Here is a 17913-nt window from a genome sequence, read left to right as displayed (position 1 = left end):
CTCTCAGGAGTGCTGTGAGGATCACATGATGTAATTGATATGTGTGAAGTATTTAAAAACCTTTAAAGTACTATATAAATGCTAGCTATCATCATTCACTGGAGGTGGGTTTTGATTCAAGATCTTCCAACTCCAGCATCAGTATTCATTCCACTGTACTGTGATTCTATTGGTGTGAGGAATTCTGGGTGAGAAAAGGCCCTCTGCCAAAGCACTTCAACAACTACTGTGAATTGGCGGTTTTGGAGAACTGCTTTGAGCATGGAGAAGTTAAGCAACTTGCCCAACGTCAGCCGCCAAGATGGATCAGAGGTGGGTCTTGGCCCACGACACCTTTGATAATGAGCATCTCTTTCTATTTACTATTGTCTCTTAATGAGAAATATGCATATATATGTCTATGTATTATATGTATTCATTTATATTTAATATGTTCTTTACATATATGTATGTATATGGTTACACAATGAGATCTGTAGATAGGAAAAGTTGTCAGCAGCCTCTGGGAGTCTATGCAGTTTAAAGCCTAGCACTGCAAGTGCCAGGGCACTGGAGGGTGTGACCTGGAAAACCAAAGAAGAAAGGAGTCTCTGGAATCTCTGCCACCTGGCATAAAAGCACTACATCAAAGGGCAGCAGACCACATTCTCATGAGTCTCCCTTTCTCCTTCCCTTCCCTTGGAACAATATCCAACAGATGACTCTCCTGACTCCCTCCATGGTGGGGGAATGGGGGAGAGTAGAGTCATTTTTAGTACTGTCATCATTATGCAAATATTCAAATGACTCTCATTGATCAGATGTCCTCTCCAGTGATGCAAATTATAATTCAGTAATGTCTATTGTCTGTAACTCTTGTCCTCCCCACAGACATGGAAGACATGCCCTGTCCATGTCCTCCCATAGAGTTACAAAGGGGTGTCCACTCAATATTACTAGCATCTTGAAGATACCAGTGGAGCACCCATGTTGGGCATCTGTTATCCTTTGAGCCAGACAAATAACTAGCCCATGTTATCTTTCTATCACATATTTCTCTGATCATATTTTTTGTCTCTGTAGTGAATAATATTTCTTATCTGGATGCACTACTTTTGGACCTCTCTGTGTGACATTTAAAAAGTTAGAGAGACATAGTTTTGGGGTAATTAATCATTTTATTAATAATGCTAGATTATTCTTAATAAAAGAGTTCAGTGACACTCTTAAATGCCAAAAACCCCTCATGGAACCCACTCAATGCTTATATGCTCTTGAAAGAGTAGATGTTCCTGAGGGTAGCGATCATTCTGATTGTTTAACAAGTAATGAAAGAGAATGAAAATTATAATGAGAGGAGGGTCCATTCTAATGACTGACTTGGGGAAGGGGCACATTGACATTGATCATGTAATTTACTTCTAAGTCACCTCCCCCCGTTGGGCAATCTGATCAAAGAATTTATCACCACCAAAACCCAAGTAGAAGACAATGGGCAGGAATTTACCTAAATAACCTAAGATGGTCTAAGTGGAGTAAACTTTTGACTGAGGCCAGTAATGTCCTTCAAGAAAAATAGGACAGGGAAAAAGCCTGGGTCTTCCCTTGGTTTTATCAATGCCTGGCACACAGTAGTGTGTGCTGATCAACTAATTGAAGAACCCTCTCTAGGCTACCCTCTTTACCTTGTATTTGTGGGTTGGATTGCCCGGGGGCCTACTACTCAAGGTTCAAAGTGCTCTGTGGGTCTGCACCTTTAAAACTATTCCTCTTAAGCCCTTATTAGTTCACCTTCAAAAGTCAATCATTTGACACAATTAGCTCAAAGCAAAGGCACTTACTTTGGTGGCTGACATGGTAACTGGACCCTTTCTCTGTAGCTTCCTCTTTTCTCAGCTGCCAGAAATGTTCATTATAGAATGGCAGAAATGACTCTCTTCTCCTCTCTACTGGGTAAATAACTTCAGAAATCCCTTCCATTTCTTAGATTCTGTGAAGTCTGCTTGTCTGTGTAGTGGGAGGTTGACTAGAGGTCCCCCTAGACATGATTCTTCATTGCCTGCAGTTGGAGAAACAAAGGATAAAAATTTTAAAAGGATAAAAAACAAAAGATAAAAGTATTTCCTTTATAGTCTGCTAATAGGACACTCAGGGTGTGACCCATTCAAAATCTCAGATCTTTCCCAAAGTGAAAATATGATTATTCCAAGTCTGAAAGGGGCAAAACTTTGATATCTCATTGTTTCTATTACCTGGTTCAATTGACTAGTGAAACCCCACCAATCTTCTGCTACACAGATAAGCATACTTGATCATAATATTTCAGAAATGGAAGATATTTCAGCAGCCATCTACCCATATCAGAACAGAAATCCCCTCTCCCCAACAAGGATCATTGAATCTCCACTTGGGAGACTCGAATGATGTGTATCTCATTTAAAAGAGATAGTCATGTCCAATCCACGTTGAAGTACTGGAGTGGGATATTGGTAACTGAAAATATCAAACCCTAAAGAAAATATTCATAAACGCTACTATAAGTGATCACCTCTTAACTTCTTCCCAGAAATACACTGGTGAGGAATCATCAGTAATCCATTTGTCTCATTCAACATGAAAGGAAATTAAATTTAATTAGAATACCCGATCATTTTTTTAAATTTGGCTCAGTCATCATTTAACTTTTCAAAAGGCAACAGAAACAATTAGGGTAACCACTCTTGTCAATCTGATTCTACCCAAAAAGGATATTATGCTTGCTGATATAAAAATGATGGGATTCTTCTACATAAAGTGACCACCCATTTTGGAATTAATAACAGGTAAGGAAAAGTAAGTCATAGTCTGACACATATTTGGATTTAAAGAGAGGTTATTTCAGAGAGTTCAAGGAACAAGTAAATAACACCCACCACCTAAATTCTATATAATGGTAGTAGCCCAAGAGACATGGGAAGCTTTTTTTTTTTTTAAAGACTCCATCTCCCTTTTAACTCAGGCTAGAAGTATAATGGCTACCATGCTGAACTCTCTGTTTTTCCTGACTTTGTGGCCCTCCCCTTCCAGAGGTAACCATTTAGGTAGAGACTTGATTGGCTTTAGCACTACTTCAGCTCATGATTCCCAAATTCAAGGGTTTTGCCAGCCTCATCCTCCTTCAATAGCAGGGATGGAAAACTTTAAAGAATAAAATTCTAACAATGCAAACAATTCCAAAAGTGGGAGGGGATAGAGGCAAGAGGAGGAGCCATCAAATGAAACTGATTTGGATATACAGAGAACTCATGAGCCAAATGAACTTTTTATAAAACTCAAAAAAGGAAAGAAGTAAAAGCAAGCTATGGAGGAAGAATACAATAGAGTTATATGAACCTGTCATAGGGCTAGCAGCTCAAAATGAATTGAGGTTGACTAGAAATGCTAAAAACAACATTTTGGTTTGTTTGTTGGTTTGAGCTATATTAGGGGAAAGAGTAGGATCTTAGAAGGAATAGGATTGCTGCCCCTGGTGAAAGGGATGACAGTAATGGGTGAAAGAAAAAGGCAGAACTTCTTGGTTTGACTGTTATTTCGCTTCTGTTTTCTCTGCCAAGAAGAGTGATCTTCAGACTGAAAGAAATAGAACCAGAATAGTCAAAAGGTAGGGGCAGCCAGGTGGCTCAGAGAGTAAGAGCACCGGCTCCAGTGTCGGGATGACCTGGATCAAATCCGGGCTCAGACACTCAGCACCATACCCAGAAATAACTGGCCATGTAAACTTGAGCAAGTTACTTAACCCCGATTGCTTTAAAAAAAAAAAAAAAGAATAGTCAAAAGGCAAAAATGAATCTCAAGATAATTAAGGAGATAAGGAGAGACAAGATAAATATGTCCTTGATCAATTCATATAACCAGGCCCAGATGAACTATATCCTAGGACACTGAAAGAAATGGTAGGTGTGATTGCTCAGCCAATATCAGTAATCTTTGAAAGATCACAGACAATGGGAAAAGTGACAGAGGATTGAAGAAGGGAAAATATTACAATTTTCAAAAGACAGAAAAGAGAATTAAATCCAAAAACTACATGTCAGTGAACTTTATCTTCAATTCCTGGCAAAATTCTAAAGGGATGGTATAATGGTAAAATGGGAATTTGAAGATCTTCCCTGCCCCCTAATAGGCTGAATGTAATCACATGGAGCCTGTGGTGGGAGGAGCTTGTGGAAGGGTGGAGCAGAGCCCACAGGAAACTTGGAGTCAGAGCAGTTAGAGCTGGAGAGAGGAGAGGACACACCCAAGGAGACAGGGAGGCTTGTGAGTGTTTATGGGAAGGCTAAAGGATGGTGTGGCTCCCTGCTGTGCTATGGTGTGTTAACTTTTTTGCTGCTATGATGAATTCGGTTTCCTGGTATTAGAATTTGGCTTTCTGATGTCTTAATAAATGTTTTGTTTCTGCCTTATAGATGAAGAGTCTGTTATATTTCAGAATTATGCCAGCATATTCATAGTCACCATCAGTGCTGTAAATATTGCATTGGCGCTACAGATGGTTAGTGAATGTCTAGAAAAGGAAGTATTGATCACAAATTGCAGTATAACTTTATGAAGAACAGACCATACCAAACTAACCTCATTTCCTTTTTTTGATAGACTATTAGATCAGAAGAATGCTAGGTATAAATTGCCTAGATTTCAACAAAGCAATTAAGAAAATCTCACATGATAACCTTGTGGATAAGATTGGAGAGGTGTGCACTAAATAATAAAACATTAAGTAGATTAAAAATAATTCCAGTGGCTAGACTAAAAATGTAGTAATGGGTAATGTCCATTTGGAAGGCAGTCTACTGAGCAGTCAGTACCCACAGGAATTTGTCCTTGGCGCTCTCTCTCTCTCTCTCTCTCTCTCTCTCTCTCTCTCTCTCTCTCTCCCTCTCCTTGGCTTCATATTTTTATAAATGACTTGAATGAAGACATAGGTGGTATTCCTATTAAATCTGTAGCCAACAGGAAGCTGGTTGCTAAACTTTTAAATGAAAGTCATAGGATCCAAAAAGATCTTGACAGGCTAAGATGTTGGGGGCAAATATTTAAAAAAAATTGTAATAAGGATAAATGTAAAGTCATATACTAGGTTCAAAGTATCAACTTTATAAATACTAATATAGGATGGGAAAAGTATGGCTAAGTAGCAGTCTGTGCAATATCTGAGAGCTTTAGTGAAATGCAAATTCAAAATATATGCACAGTTTGATACAGCAACCAAAGCAGCTAATGTGGCCTTAGATTGTATACCATCCTGAAGGAGGAAAATGTTAATTCCTCTGTATTCTTCCCCATCATGTGACATCTGGATTATTGTGTCTAATTCTACATTCCATATTCTAAGTAGAACACCTGTGTGTTAGAGATGATACAGAGAATGGTAAGTACAATTGATGACCTCCAAGATTACTTATAAGAGAACCGGTTGAAGGAATTGCAGATGTTTGGCCTGTAGAAGAAAAGTCTTGTGGGTTATGACATAATAGCTATCCTCAAGTATTTGAAAAGCTTTCATAGAGAAGAAATGTTAGACTTTTTTCATTTATTCCCAAAGGGAATAATGAGAGCAATGAGTATCAGAATGCAGAGGAAAATTTATGCTTAATGTAAGGGGAAAAAAACACTTTCTCATAAAACTGTCCAAAAATAGAATGGACTGTTTTGGAATATAGTTGGCTCCCTGATCACTACAGGTCTTCAAGTAAAGGTTAGCTCAGCAGTTGCTAGAGAAATTGAAAAGTTTTTGCACAAATAAAATCAATGCAATAAAAATTTGAAAGGAAACAATTAATTAGGGGAAAGTATTTGCAGCAAGTTTCTCTAATAAAGAACTTATATCTAAGATATATAGGGAAATTATCCAAATATATAAAACAGGAACTATTTTCTGATAGATCAAAGCATATGAACAGGAAGATCTCAAAAGGGCAAAGGCAAACTGTCAACAACCAGAAAGAAAAATGGTCCAAGTCACTAATTACAAGAGAAATGCAAATTAAAATAGCTCTGAGATTCTACTTCATACCCATCATATTGCAGGCAAAGATAACTCAAAAAAAGAAAAATGAGCTTTGTTGGAGTGACTATGGGAGGACAGATATACTGGTCAGCTATTAGTGGAGCTGGCAAGCCATTTGGAACTACACCCGAAAAGTCACTAAACTGTATACCCTTTGACCTAGCAATACTGCTACTAGCTATATGCTCCCAAAGAGACTAAAAATAAAACAGAGAGAAAGGACCCATATGTACAAAAATATTCTTAGAAGTTTTTTGTTTTAGCAAAGAAACAGAAACTAAGAAAGTGTCCACTAATTGGAGAAAAGTCAACAAATATGACATATACATAGAGCACAATACTATTTTTTCCATGTACAATGACAAAAGAGATAAAGTCAAAGAAATTTTGGCAGACTTGTATAAAGAATGAAATGAGAAGAACCAAAAAAGCAATTTCTTTCATTGATTTTAATTTTAAAAATTTAATTGAGAAAGAAAGACATGCCAGACAAATCTTATTCCATTTTGTGTAATTACTAGATAAATCGGGGTAAATGACATAGATATCATATATGTGAATTTCATCAAGTTTGACAAGTCTTAATGGATCCATATAGAATGATGTCAGTTAGATCATAGTATAATTAGGCAGAATCAGAACTATTTGAATGATGAGATCCAAAATGTGACTAATCGATCAATGTAACTCTGCAGATGGCAACCAGATTGATCTTGCTATGATCAATAGTTTTGTCAAAGACTTGGATGAAGGCATAGATAATACCCTTATTATATTTTTATTATTATTTTATTATATTATATTATTATTATAAATTTGAGGGTAAGCTGAAAGGAATAGTTTACATGATGAATGACAGAATCAGGAAACAAAAACATGTCAAGCACTTGGAACCATTTATCAAATCTAATAAAATATATGAGATAGAAATAAAGGTAAAGTTCTGCATTAGAATTCAAAAAGTCAACTACCTGCATGGGAGGGGTATGCCTAGAAAGCAGTTCAGGTCCAACAGACCTGTTTAATGTTCTACAAATTCAATATGAGTCAGTTGTATATCATGGCAGTCCACCAAAGTCATCGTGATGTTAGGATGCCATTAATAGAAGCTCTGTGTTCAGAATAAGGTGGGTGAAGGTTCACATCCCACTATAATCCTTCCTGATCTGGCTATAGATACATTTGTTTGTTCAGTTCTGGGCATCAAATTTTAGGAAGGACATTGAAAAGCTGTCAATCTGTCAACAAATATTTACTAAGTGCCTACTATGTGCCAAGCATTGTGTCAATCTATTGTGTCCAGAAGAGAGTAACCAGTACAGTGAGGGGATCTAAAGATTATTTGAAGAAACTAGGGATGGTTAGCTTAAGCAAAAGAATATTAAGGAGGACATGATGGCTGTCTTCAACTACTTGAAGGGCATAATTTGTAAAAGTAATTATATTCATGTTACAGAAAAAAAAATTGTACTTGAAGTCAAAGGACCTAAGGAACAAATTCAACATACAAATTCAGCAAACATTGATTAGGCACCTACTCTGTCCAAGGTGTTTTCACTGGGGATACAAAGCTACTACAGGGGAGATTTCATTTGTAAGAAGATAAATATTTACTAAATAATTTCAAGTGAAACAGAGCAATCACAATGGCAGGAGATCAGAAAGAGCCTCATGCAGGAGGTGATCCCTGAGCTGCTCAGAAGGAAGTCTGGGATTATAAGAGCCATGAGTAAGAAAAGACTGTACTCTCAATTGAGGGAACACCCTTCAAAGGCATAAAAGCAGGAGATGGAATATCATATGTAAGTATGGGGGAGCTAGCAGATGCATTTATTAGACTAGAAATTACATGAAGGGGAGTAATAGAAGAAAAGACTCAAAGGCCACTTTGAACCATTTCTCCTATCCCAGCCTTCCTTACTTCATCTGTAAAATAAAGGGACTGGATTAGATGACCTAGCTCTTAAATCCATGCCCCAGCCATACTTTCCATACATCCCAGGAGTGGGTAGATGGCACAACGGATTATCTTTCTGAGTTCAAATCTGACCTCAAATACTTACTAGCTGTGTGATTTTGGGCAAGTCACTTAACCTTATTGGCCTCAGTTTCCTCATCTGTAAAATGAAATGGGAAAGGAAATGGCAAACCACGTCAGTATCTTTGCCAAGAAAATCCCAGATGGAGTCACAAAGAGTCAGACAGACTGAAAAGACTGAACAACAACAAACAAGTGATACTTGAGACCAGACTATAAAAGTCTGGTCCCAGCATTCCAAGGGCCAAGCCTGGACAGTATGGAAAACAAAGAGACCAAAACCACCACAATCATGTCTAAACACTTGCCTTTTAAATTCTGAATCACAGACCTCTCATCAGTATAGGGAAACTCTTGGACTTCCCCTACCACTTTTTTTATTTTTTTTTCTATATAAAAGCAACAATGACCAAAGGAAATCCTTTGTGGAAGACTTCCTACCATTTCCTAGCAACTTTTTTTTTAATCTAATGGAATCAGGCCACTTCTCCTGGCAAATGATTATTCTGGAATTTGATGAAAGGATAATGTTGTGTTTCCTGTTGCATGTATTTTGCAAATGGCCATGATCAGCATAGGTTTTTTTAAAGGTTTTCTCCATCCCACACTTCTCAGCACCAGACACCAGGGGTAGCCTGAGTGCCTGGCATCTATAGGTATGAATATACCTTTGACTCCTGAGACCCTTTCCTCTATTAGGGTCTCTAATGGGGAGTCTGCCTTACAAATGGAAAAATGAGGCTGTAACTAAAGCTTGTGTGATTAAGTCACTGTTATCAAAACAAATAAAATAAGTGGTTAGAACTGTGACTCCAAGTCATCCATCGATCTGGCTCTCAGGAGCTGTGGTGGAGAATCAAGCTTACTATATGGAGCAAGGGAAGAAAATAAGCATTTAAGGGTTTACTATATGCCAGGTGCTATGCTAAGCACTTTACAAATATCTCATTTGATTGTGATGTAGGGACTGCTATTATCCACATTTTACAATTGAGGGAACTAAGGCTAACAGGTTAAGTGACTTACTCAGGGCCATACAGTTAGCTAAGTGTCTTAGGTTGGATCTGAACTCAGGTCTTCCGGATCCATGCTATCACCTAGCTGCCTGGGAAAGTGTGTGACATAGTACAAAGGAAAGAACGCTTGATTTGGAGTCAGAGGACCTCAGTGCAAATTCCTGCTCTGCTTTTTATAACTTATGTGACCCTATATTCCTTACTCACACTGGTCTTCAATTTCCTCCTCAGGAAAATGAGAATTTAGACTAACTAAATTAGGCCTTTTCTCCCACTTCCAGATATGATCTTATTCCTGTGGTCCAATTTTGTTCTTTGGGATTGTGAGTAATCAAAAGGGTAGGAAGAGCTTCAACAACAAAACTTTAGAGATGACCTATTGAAGCCTAGCAGTCAATAAACATTTATTAATCTCCTGCTGTGTGCCAGACATGTGCTGGGGTACAAAGAAAGGTAAAAGTCAGCCCCTTTTCTCAAGCTTACAGTCTAATGGGGGAGACAACATGCAAACAACAATGTACAGACAAGAGACACAAAGGATAAACTAGAAATTATGAAGAGAGGAATAGATATCACAGGGAAAAGAGCCTGTGAGAAAGAAGAAATCTGCTCCAACAAGATTGAAAGATTGGGCAACATTTTGAGCATTAACACAATGAAGAATTTGGAGGCAGCTTCCTTGAGATTCTTCCACAAGGAACAACATAAGAGAATTCAGAAAACGGCCCAACTAGGGGGCAGAGTCAAGATGGCAGAGTAGAAACAGGACTATCAAATGGCTCCAGCTTCCACCTTCCCCAATTCATGTAAAAGGTGACTCTGACAAACTTTGGAGCTACAGAACCTACAAAATGACACAGAGAAGCTAACCTCCTGCTGAGAGCAGCTTGTCAAGCCAGCAGGAAGTGGTCAGCACAGTGCTCTGAGAGCCGACCCCAGCCCTGCTCAAGCTGGAGGTTTTAGCTCCAGGGTGGCCTGACCAGCCTCTGCTGGAGGGACTTCAGATCACCAGCAGCTGTGGCAGTTTCCAAAATTATCAACCCATAGATACTAAGGACAAAGTGAGAGGTCAGTGCAGTGTGGACTTTGGGATCTGGTAGTTTGGGACTATGGTCTGGCCTTTATCCCCTGGAGGGAAAAGCTGCTGAGGTGCTGCGGCCATGCAGCTGCTGCCACGTGACAGCTTCAGCTCCTGGCCTACAGATTGTAGGGGGACCAAGCAACCAGTCTAAGGGGTAATTGCTCTTGCTTTAACCTGCTTGGATTTGGATTGCGGTCTAGGGTGGAGGTCCTGGGGTGTATGACCAGCTTGCCAGAGCATGTGGAGGCTTCAGAGAGGGCACCCAACTAATACCTTCAGCAGCTGAGAAAACCTCAGTATTTGGTACGAAGCTTCCCTGTCTGGTAGCAGAGTCCTACTGTGCCAAAAAGCCCAAAAGTCAAGTAATTGAGTGGCAACATGAGCAGGCAAAGGAAGCAAAGCACACAGAGCAACCCAACTTTACACTCATATTTTGGGAACAAAAAGGATCAAAGCATGGAACAGGAGGAAGACAGTGAAGTCAGAACTCCTGCACCAAAAGCTTCCAAGAAAAATACAAGCTGGTTACAGGCCATAGAGGACCTTAAGAAGGATTTTGAAAACCAAATAAGAGAAGTGGAAGAAAAATTGGGAAGAGAAATGAGAACGATGCAAGAAAATTATGAAATGAGAGTCAACAACCTGACTGAAGAAAATAACACCTTAAAAAATAGACTAATTCAAATGGCAAAAGTGGCTCAAAAAGGCAATGAGGAGAAGAATGCCTTAAAAAGGCAAATTTGCCAGATGGAAAAAGAGTCTCAAAAACTCATGGAAGAGAATCATTCCTTCAGAATTAGATTGGAGCAAATGGAAGCTAGTGACTTTATGACAAATCAAGATACTATTAAACAGATCCAAACAAATGAAAAAATAGAAGGCAATGTTAAATATCTCAGTGGGAAAACCATTGACCTAGAAAATAGATCCAGGAGAGATAATTTTAAAATTATGGGACTACTTGAAAGCCATGATCAAAAAAAGAACCTAGAAATCATCCTTCTAGAAATTCTCAAGGAAAATTGCCCTGGTGTTTTAGAACCAGAGGGCAAAATAGAGGGTGAAAGAAACCATCAATCACCTCCTGAAAAAGATCCCAAAAAGAAAACTCCTAGGAATATTATAGCTAGGTTCTGGAATTCCCAGAGCAAGGATAAAATATTACGAGCAGCCAGGAAGAAACAATTTGAATACTGTGAAAACACAATCAGGAAAACACAGGATCTGACAGCTTGTACACTGAGGGATCAAAGGGCTTGGAATATGATATTTTGGAGGTGAAAGAGCTGGGATTAAAACCAAGAATCACCTACCCAGCAAAACTGAGTATCATGTTCCAGGGGAAAATATGGTCATTCAGTGGAACAAAGGACTTTCAAGCATTCTTGATGAAAAAAACAGAGTTGAATAGAAAATTTGACATTCAGATATAAGAAGCAAGAGAAGGTAAACAGGGAAAAGAAATCATAAGGAACTTATCAACGTTGAACTATTTACATTGCTACATGGAAAAATGATAATTATAACTTATGAAACTTTTCTCAGTATGAGAATAGTTGAAGGGAATAGAAATATGTGTGTGTTTATATGTGTGTGTGTATATATATATAGGAGGGTATATGGGCATATGCATACATATGTGAGTATGTGTATATATGTGTACAGGTATACATAGATAGAGGGCACAGGACCAATTTAATAGGAAGGGATGATACTTAAAAGGTGAAATTAAGAGGTGAGAGAGGAATATAATGAGAGGAGATGGGGAGAGACAGAATGGGGTAAACTTTCTCATATACAAGGGGCAAGGGAAAATGGTTACAATGGAAGGGAAAAACAGGAAGGCAAAAGGGAATGGGTCAACCTTATTCTCATTGAATTTGGCTTAGGGAGGGAATGATATGCACATTAAATAGAGTATCCTACCCTACAGGAGAGTAGGGGGGAAGGACATGAGAGGTGGGATGATGGAAGGGAGGGCAGGCTGGTGGGGGGTAGGGGGGGAGGGAAGTTGGAAGCACTCACTTTTGAAAAGGGACAGGATCAAAGTAGAGAATAGAACAAGTGGGAGGTGGGATAGGAGGGAGGGAAATATAGTCAGGATTTTACAATATATCCCCTATGGAAATGTTTTGCATAGCTACACATGTAAAACCTATATTGAATTGCTTATCTTCCCAGTAAGGGTGGGTGACAAGGGAGGAAGGGAATGAATCTGGAATTTGAAGTTTTAAAATTAAACGTTTTAATATATATATATATAATATATATAATATATATATACTATTATTAATATTATTTTACATGTAACTGGGAAATAAGATATACAGGCACTGGGGCATAGAGATCCACCATGCCCTACTGGAAAGTTGAAGGGGATATGGGAGAAGCTATGGGAGAGAGCAGATTGAAAGAGGGGATATCCAGTGGGATTGCTATTTTGGGGTGGTGGGCAGGAGAAAAATGGGGAGAAAATTTGTAACTCAAAACCTTGCAAAAATGAATGATGTAAACTAGAAGTTATGAAAGCATTTGATAAAAATAAAAGAAAGAAGAAAAAAAAAAAGAAAATAGCCCAACTTTCACAATAAATCAAAAGTGGCCACCTTTCCAATGTCGACTTCCCCAAGCAGGCTTCAGGTCTTTGTCGAGGTAAAATGCTGTATTTATTGTATATCTACTGATGCAGTAGAGGCTGTAGGCAAAGAAGGCTGGTATGCAGCCCACCCCCCACCCACACTCCTTTCCCCTCCTGCCATGGCCTCCAGCCCAAGGACCCAAGCAACAGCCAGTCCAACTTGCCAAGTATAGCCAGGACAAGAGCTGAACAGCAACAGCCTAAGGCTAAGAATGCAGCCACTAGTAATTGCTGCATTTATGTATTTCTTAACCATTTAACATATATAATACTGTGCTACCATTTTTATGGTTTCTAACTTTCTTTTACATGCCACTGATGAAGTTTTTGAGTATTGCATGCTCAATGCCATTTCCCCCATAAGCTCTGTTGTTTTTTATTTCATGATTTTGTATGTTTTGAGGGAACACATGTTGAATTATTATAGAACTGACTGTAGTGATAATAAAAGTTCATATTTACATATCACTTTAATGTTTACAAAGTGTTAGGCTGTTGGAGGTTAAGGAGAGCATTATTATGACACCTTTACCCATTAGGAAAATGAGACTCAAATTGCCTCAGAGAGTGACTTCCCAAGGACACACAGATGCCAAGTGTTTGAGTCAGGAAATGAACTTGGACTGGCCAGTACGAGGTAGAAGCCAATTTGAAGGTATCTCTCTAGACCCAGGATGTCTGCTCTGGTCCTAAGTTATTTAACATTTTAATCAATGTCTTTAATGTTGTGGTCACCAAAGAAATAGATGACCAACCTGGGAGGGATAGTTAATACTGGGTAGATACAGTTAGAATCCAAAATAGAGACTGGTATAATCGTGCAAATCTAATAAGATGAAATGTCATAGAGATAAACACATAGTCCTTCACTTGGGTTCAAAAACCAAATTGCACAAGTGTGGTATGGGAAAGGCATGGTTAAACAACAATTTAGTGAGAGAGAACTTGGATCTTGGGCAATTAGGTGGCACCGCACCATGGATAGAGGGCTGGGCTTGGAGTTCTTGAGTTCAAATCTAGCCTCAGGCACTTACTAGCTGTATGACCATAAGCAAGTCACTTAACCTTGTCTTCCTAACTCCAGGACTGTCACTCTACCCACCTAGCTGCCCTGATAATATTTGACCTGGAGAAAACAGCATTTGGAGGGTAGAAGGACCCTGTGAAAGGATTCAGCTTTTCCTTCTTGGCCCCAAACTCAGAACAATGAATAGAAGAAGCTGCACAGTCTGGTTTTTATTCAATGTAAGGAAAAATTTACCAAAAATTAAGGCTATCCAGAGGTAGAATGCACGACCTTATGAAGCAGTGGATTTATACTTACTGGAAGTTTTTAAGGAAAGGCTGGATGATCTCTCCTCAGGCAAGTTACAGAGGGGATACTTGTACATTAACTTAATGGTCCAGAACCTCTTTTGGACTAAATCCAGTCCTGGGAGCCAGACCCAAAAAGTAATTTTCTCTTGGTTCATTATGCCTTACACTAGAGTTTACTCCAATGATATTTCCAAAATAAACCTGTGTCTGGATTTTCCAAAATGTTCATATAAGTTCCCCATAAAGTATTCAGCTCACTAAATTCATATTGATTAGAATAGCATTTATTGCGTCCTAAAGAAAATGCAGATGATGCAAAGGACTCCCAGGAGCTCCTAAACACTTACAGAAAGCACATCAAACATTTATTAAGCACCTACTATGTGTCATCATCATCTCATTGCCTCATGCCTTGTTGGTCTCCTTCAAGTTTTCTTTCCACCACAATCTATCCTCCATTCAACTGTCAAATTTGAGAGAGCATTTATTGAGTACTTGTGTGGCATACATTGGGAATGTATCATTGGAGCTGACGTTTTTGTTTGTCCTTCATTTTTGAAGAGGACCATGACATCAGGAAGATGATGCTGTGACTTGCAAGTGAATTGGATTTGAGTGAGGGAGGGCTGTGCAAGGTCACCAGCCTCACTTCCTCCTCCTGAGCTGTTTGGGTCCAGTGATGAGACATAGATCAGGACAACTGGAGATGGCACAGCCATTGAATCTGATAACGTAGGCATTAAGAAAGAGGAGGGTTCTGGAGAGAGTCCAGGCATAAAAATGAGGTGAAGCTCTTCCTAAAATTATGGTCCCAGGAAAAACGTCAACAATGAGGAGAAGAGAGAGAGGAAAAAAAGAGAGAGACAGACAGAGAAAGAGAAAGAGAGACACAGAGAGAGAGAGAAGAGAGAGAGAAGGGGGGGAGAGAACAGAGAGACTAAAAAGAACAATCATTGGGTTCAGTATGGAAGGTAGGAAAAATCTTTGCTCTGCTGATACTTTGCCTTCAGTCACACTACAGTGTGTGTTGCTGTGTGACCCGGAACAAAGAGGCAATAAAGGAAGGAATGCACTGAGTTTCAGACAATGAATCTAACATTGCCTTTAACAACATTCCATTTTGTAGGCTCTGAGGGGTACATCCAGCAAACAGAGAAGAATGGTTTCCCTGAAGGATCACACACCCCAACTCCCTGGAAGAGGCGTGTCCCCAGCTGCTGTTCTTGGAGACCACAAAGCTTTCCCACCTCTCTTTTATTACTCCTTGCTCTGTAAATTGAATCTGGAGGAACATGGACAATCAGTGTTGCACACAGTTTCCTGAGATATGGCCATGACCCTCACGAAGTAAGGCATGCCAAGGCTATTCTTACCACCCCTGGGGACACAGAGAAGGTGAAAGTATTTTTTCCTTGGGGTGCCTTTTGGTCTGGAGATGTACTCATTAAAGGTGTGTGGTAGCACCTTCTCCACCTCTTTCTACTCCTCAGAAATCAATCAACAAGCATTTATTAGGCACCTAATGAATGCCAGGAACTGTGGAAATCTGGGAGTATACAAAGACAAAAATCTGATACCTCCAAATAATTATATCAGGAAAAGCCAACTACAAAAGTCACAGGGTATCTATTGGAAACTTTCATTTATTCAATTCATTTGAAGTTTGTTAGTGGCTGTCCTCTATGCCTGGAAAGCTCTTCCTCCTTCTCTCCACCTCTTGCCTTCCCTGGCTTCTTTCAAGTCCTTCCTAAAATCCGACCTTCTGCAGGAAATCGTTCCTAATCCCTCCTAACTCTAGTGCCTTCACTCTGCTGATTATTTCTAATTTATTCCATACATAGCCTGTTTGTACATAGTTGTTTCCATATTGTCTCCCTGTTAGAATCTGAGCTCTTCAAAGACAAAGACTTTTTACCCTTCTTTATAACCCCAGTGACTAACACAGTATCAGGCACACCAAAGGCACTTAATAAATGCTTATCAAATAACTGACTACCTACAATATGTTTGGCCCTAAAGGAGAGAAATAGCACATGTTCTTTGCCCTCAAGGAGCTTATGAAATCTGGAACTTTCCTATCTGTGTGCTGAGATATTCTGGCCCTCTGACTTGCCTATGATTGTATCATATCTACCAGAACCAGAGAAATCCTCATATCCCCAAGAGTCCATGCATCCTACGGGTGAACACAAAATGGTTCTCTTTGCATTACATTGGATCCCTTCTGGTTGTGATGTTTTTCATTCTATTCTTTTCCTGTATTTATTGCAGGAAATTTCCACTCTTAACAATTTGTGGGATAATTAAAGGAATAGTTCAACCAAGGGGGTTAATATGGTATAGTACATTTTCTCTGTTGGTGCTTAATAAATGTTTGTTGGGTTCAATTAGAGTCTGAACAACTTAGATGGCATTATATGTGGTGGCATCATGGTTCAGCAAAATTAACAGAGGTGTTGTGGCCTAATGAATGAGCTGGTGTTCAAGTTGCCAAGGCCTGACTCAAATCCTGTTTCCAACACTTGTGAGCTCCATTAGCCTCAGGAAGTCTGTTAACTTCTTAGCACCTCAGTTTCCACGTCAGTAAAATGAAGATTGTTATTGTCATACCTCACAGGGTTGTTGTGAGTCTCAAATGAGAGAATACATATGAGGTTCTTTTTAAACTTTAAAATGCTATATAAGTAAGAGAGATTCAGAACTTCACATATATTCTTTTACCATTTTTTTGTAGGAAAAAATGCCTTTTTTCGTGTGTAAGTTTAGAATTTTTAAAAATATTTTTAATTTTAATTTTAAAAGTTAACACTTTAAAATTAAATTTTTAAAGTGTTTTACAAATGCCAGATATTGGGGCAGCCAGGTAGCACAGTGAGTAAGAGCACTGGCCCCAGTGTTGGGATGACCTGGGGATCAAATACAGGCTCAGACACTTAGCACCCACCCAGAAACACCTGGCCGTGTAACCTTGAGCAAGTTACTTAACCCCAATTGCTTATAAAAAAAAAATGCCAGCTATTATTTTTTTTGTCCAAGGTCATGCATTGGTTAGACTTAAAACTTGAAACTGGGTTCCTCAACAATCTCCCAATTTAGCAACAACCATCATGGCCACAAAAAGGTTCCCTAATGATCAGCTTCCAACAATAAAATTAGTTACCTATGTATAACACCTCCACCCATGCTCTGGGGGAAAAAAAGGGAGGTTGAAAGAGGGGAGGGGAGGGGAGAGAGAGACACACTATTACTAATTGGTTGACAGACATCTACAACACTTCAAACCTGCATACAGGGCAGACAGAGGTGGAGAGGTGAGCTCAAACATAGGAATGTGGACTGGAGCCACAGGCTTGTGGGGAAGCCCAGGTCTAATGGATCCCTTGAATAACTGAGGCTGCTAAGGGCAGACTCCCTGGCACATTGTTCTCTCTACGGTTAAGCTGAGGTTTTATCCCACTTCCTAGTTAAAGAGTTCTCATTAATTCTTATTTATTTTGTTGTTTTCCCTATTCAGTATAACTTCTTCCATTTCTGGTTTTTTTTTTTATTTTTTCATTATATTTTAAATTCTGAACTGCCTTTCTCCCTCCTTCCTTGCCCTGTGCTAGAGAAAGCCACCATTTGATGTGGATAGATGAGAGAGAGACAGACAGACAGACAGACAGACAGAGACAGAGAGAGACAGAAAGAGACAGAGAGACAGAGACAGAGAGAGACAGGGACAGAGAGAGACAGAGAGACAGAGACAGAGAGAGACAGAGAGACAGAGACAGAGAGAGACAGGGACAGAGAGAGACA

General features: G+C 39.2%; 1 long non-coding RNA gene across 1 annotated transcript in view; it reads right to left on the bottom strand.

The window, feature by feature from the left end:
* Nucleotides 1-1754: 1754 nt before the first annotated feature.
* LOC138143362 (uncharacterized) overlaps nucleotides 1755-17913 on the bottom strand; it is an 82947-nt gene continuing 66788 nt past the window's right edge. The window contains exon 4 of the long non-coding RNA XR_011163684.1: nucleotides 1755-2038. This is a non-coding gene — a long non-coding RNA (uncharacterized lncRNA). The remainder of the gene's footprint in view (nucleotides 2039-17913) is intronic.

The sequence above is a fragment of the Petaurus breviceps genome, unplaced genomic scaffold (genome assembly GCF_028583685.1).
Source record: "Petaurus breviceps papuanus isolate PSGF00001 unplaced genomic scaffold, PetGlider_PUasm1.0 90639, whole genome shotgun sequence".
NCBI lineage: Eukaryota > Metazoa > Chordata > Mammalia > Diprotodontia > Petauridae > Petaurus > Petaurus breviceps.
Note: the sequence above shows the minus strand (reverse complement) of the source record. Positions and strands in the feature narration are given on the sequence as shown.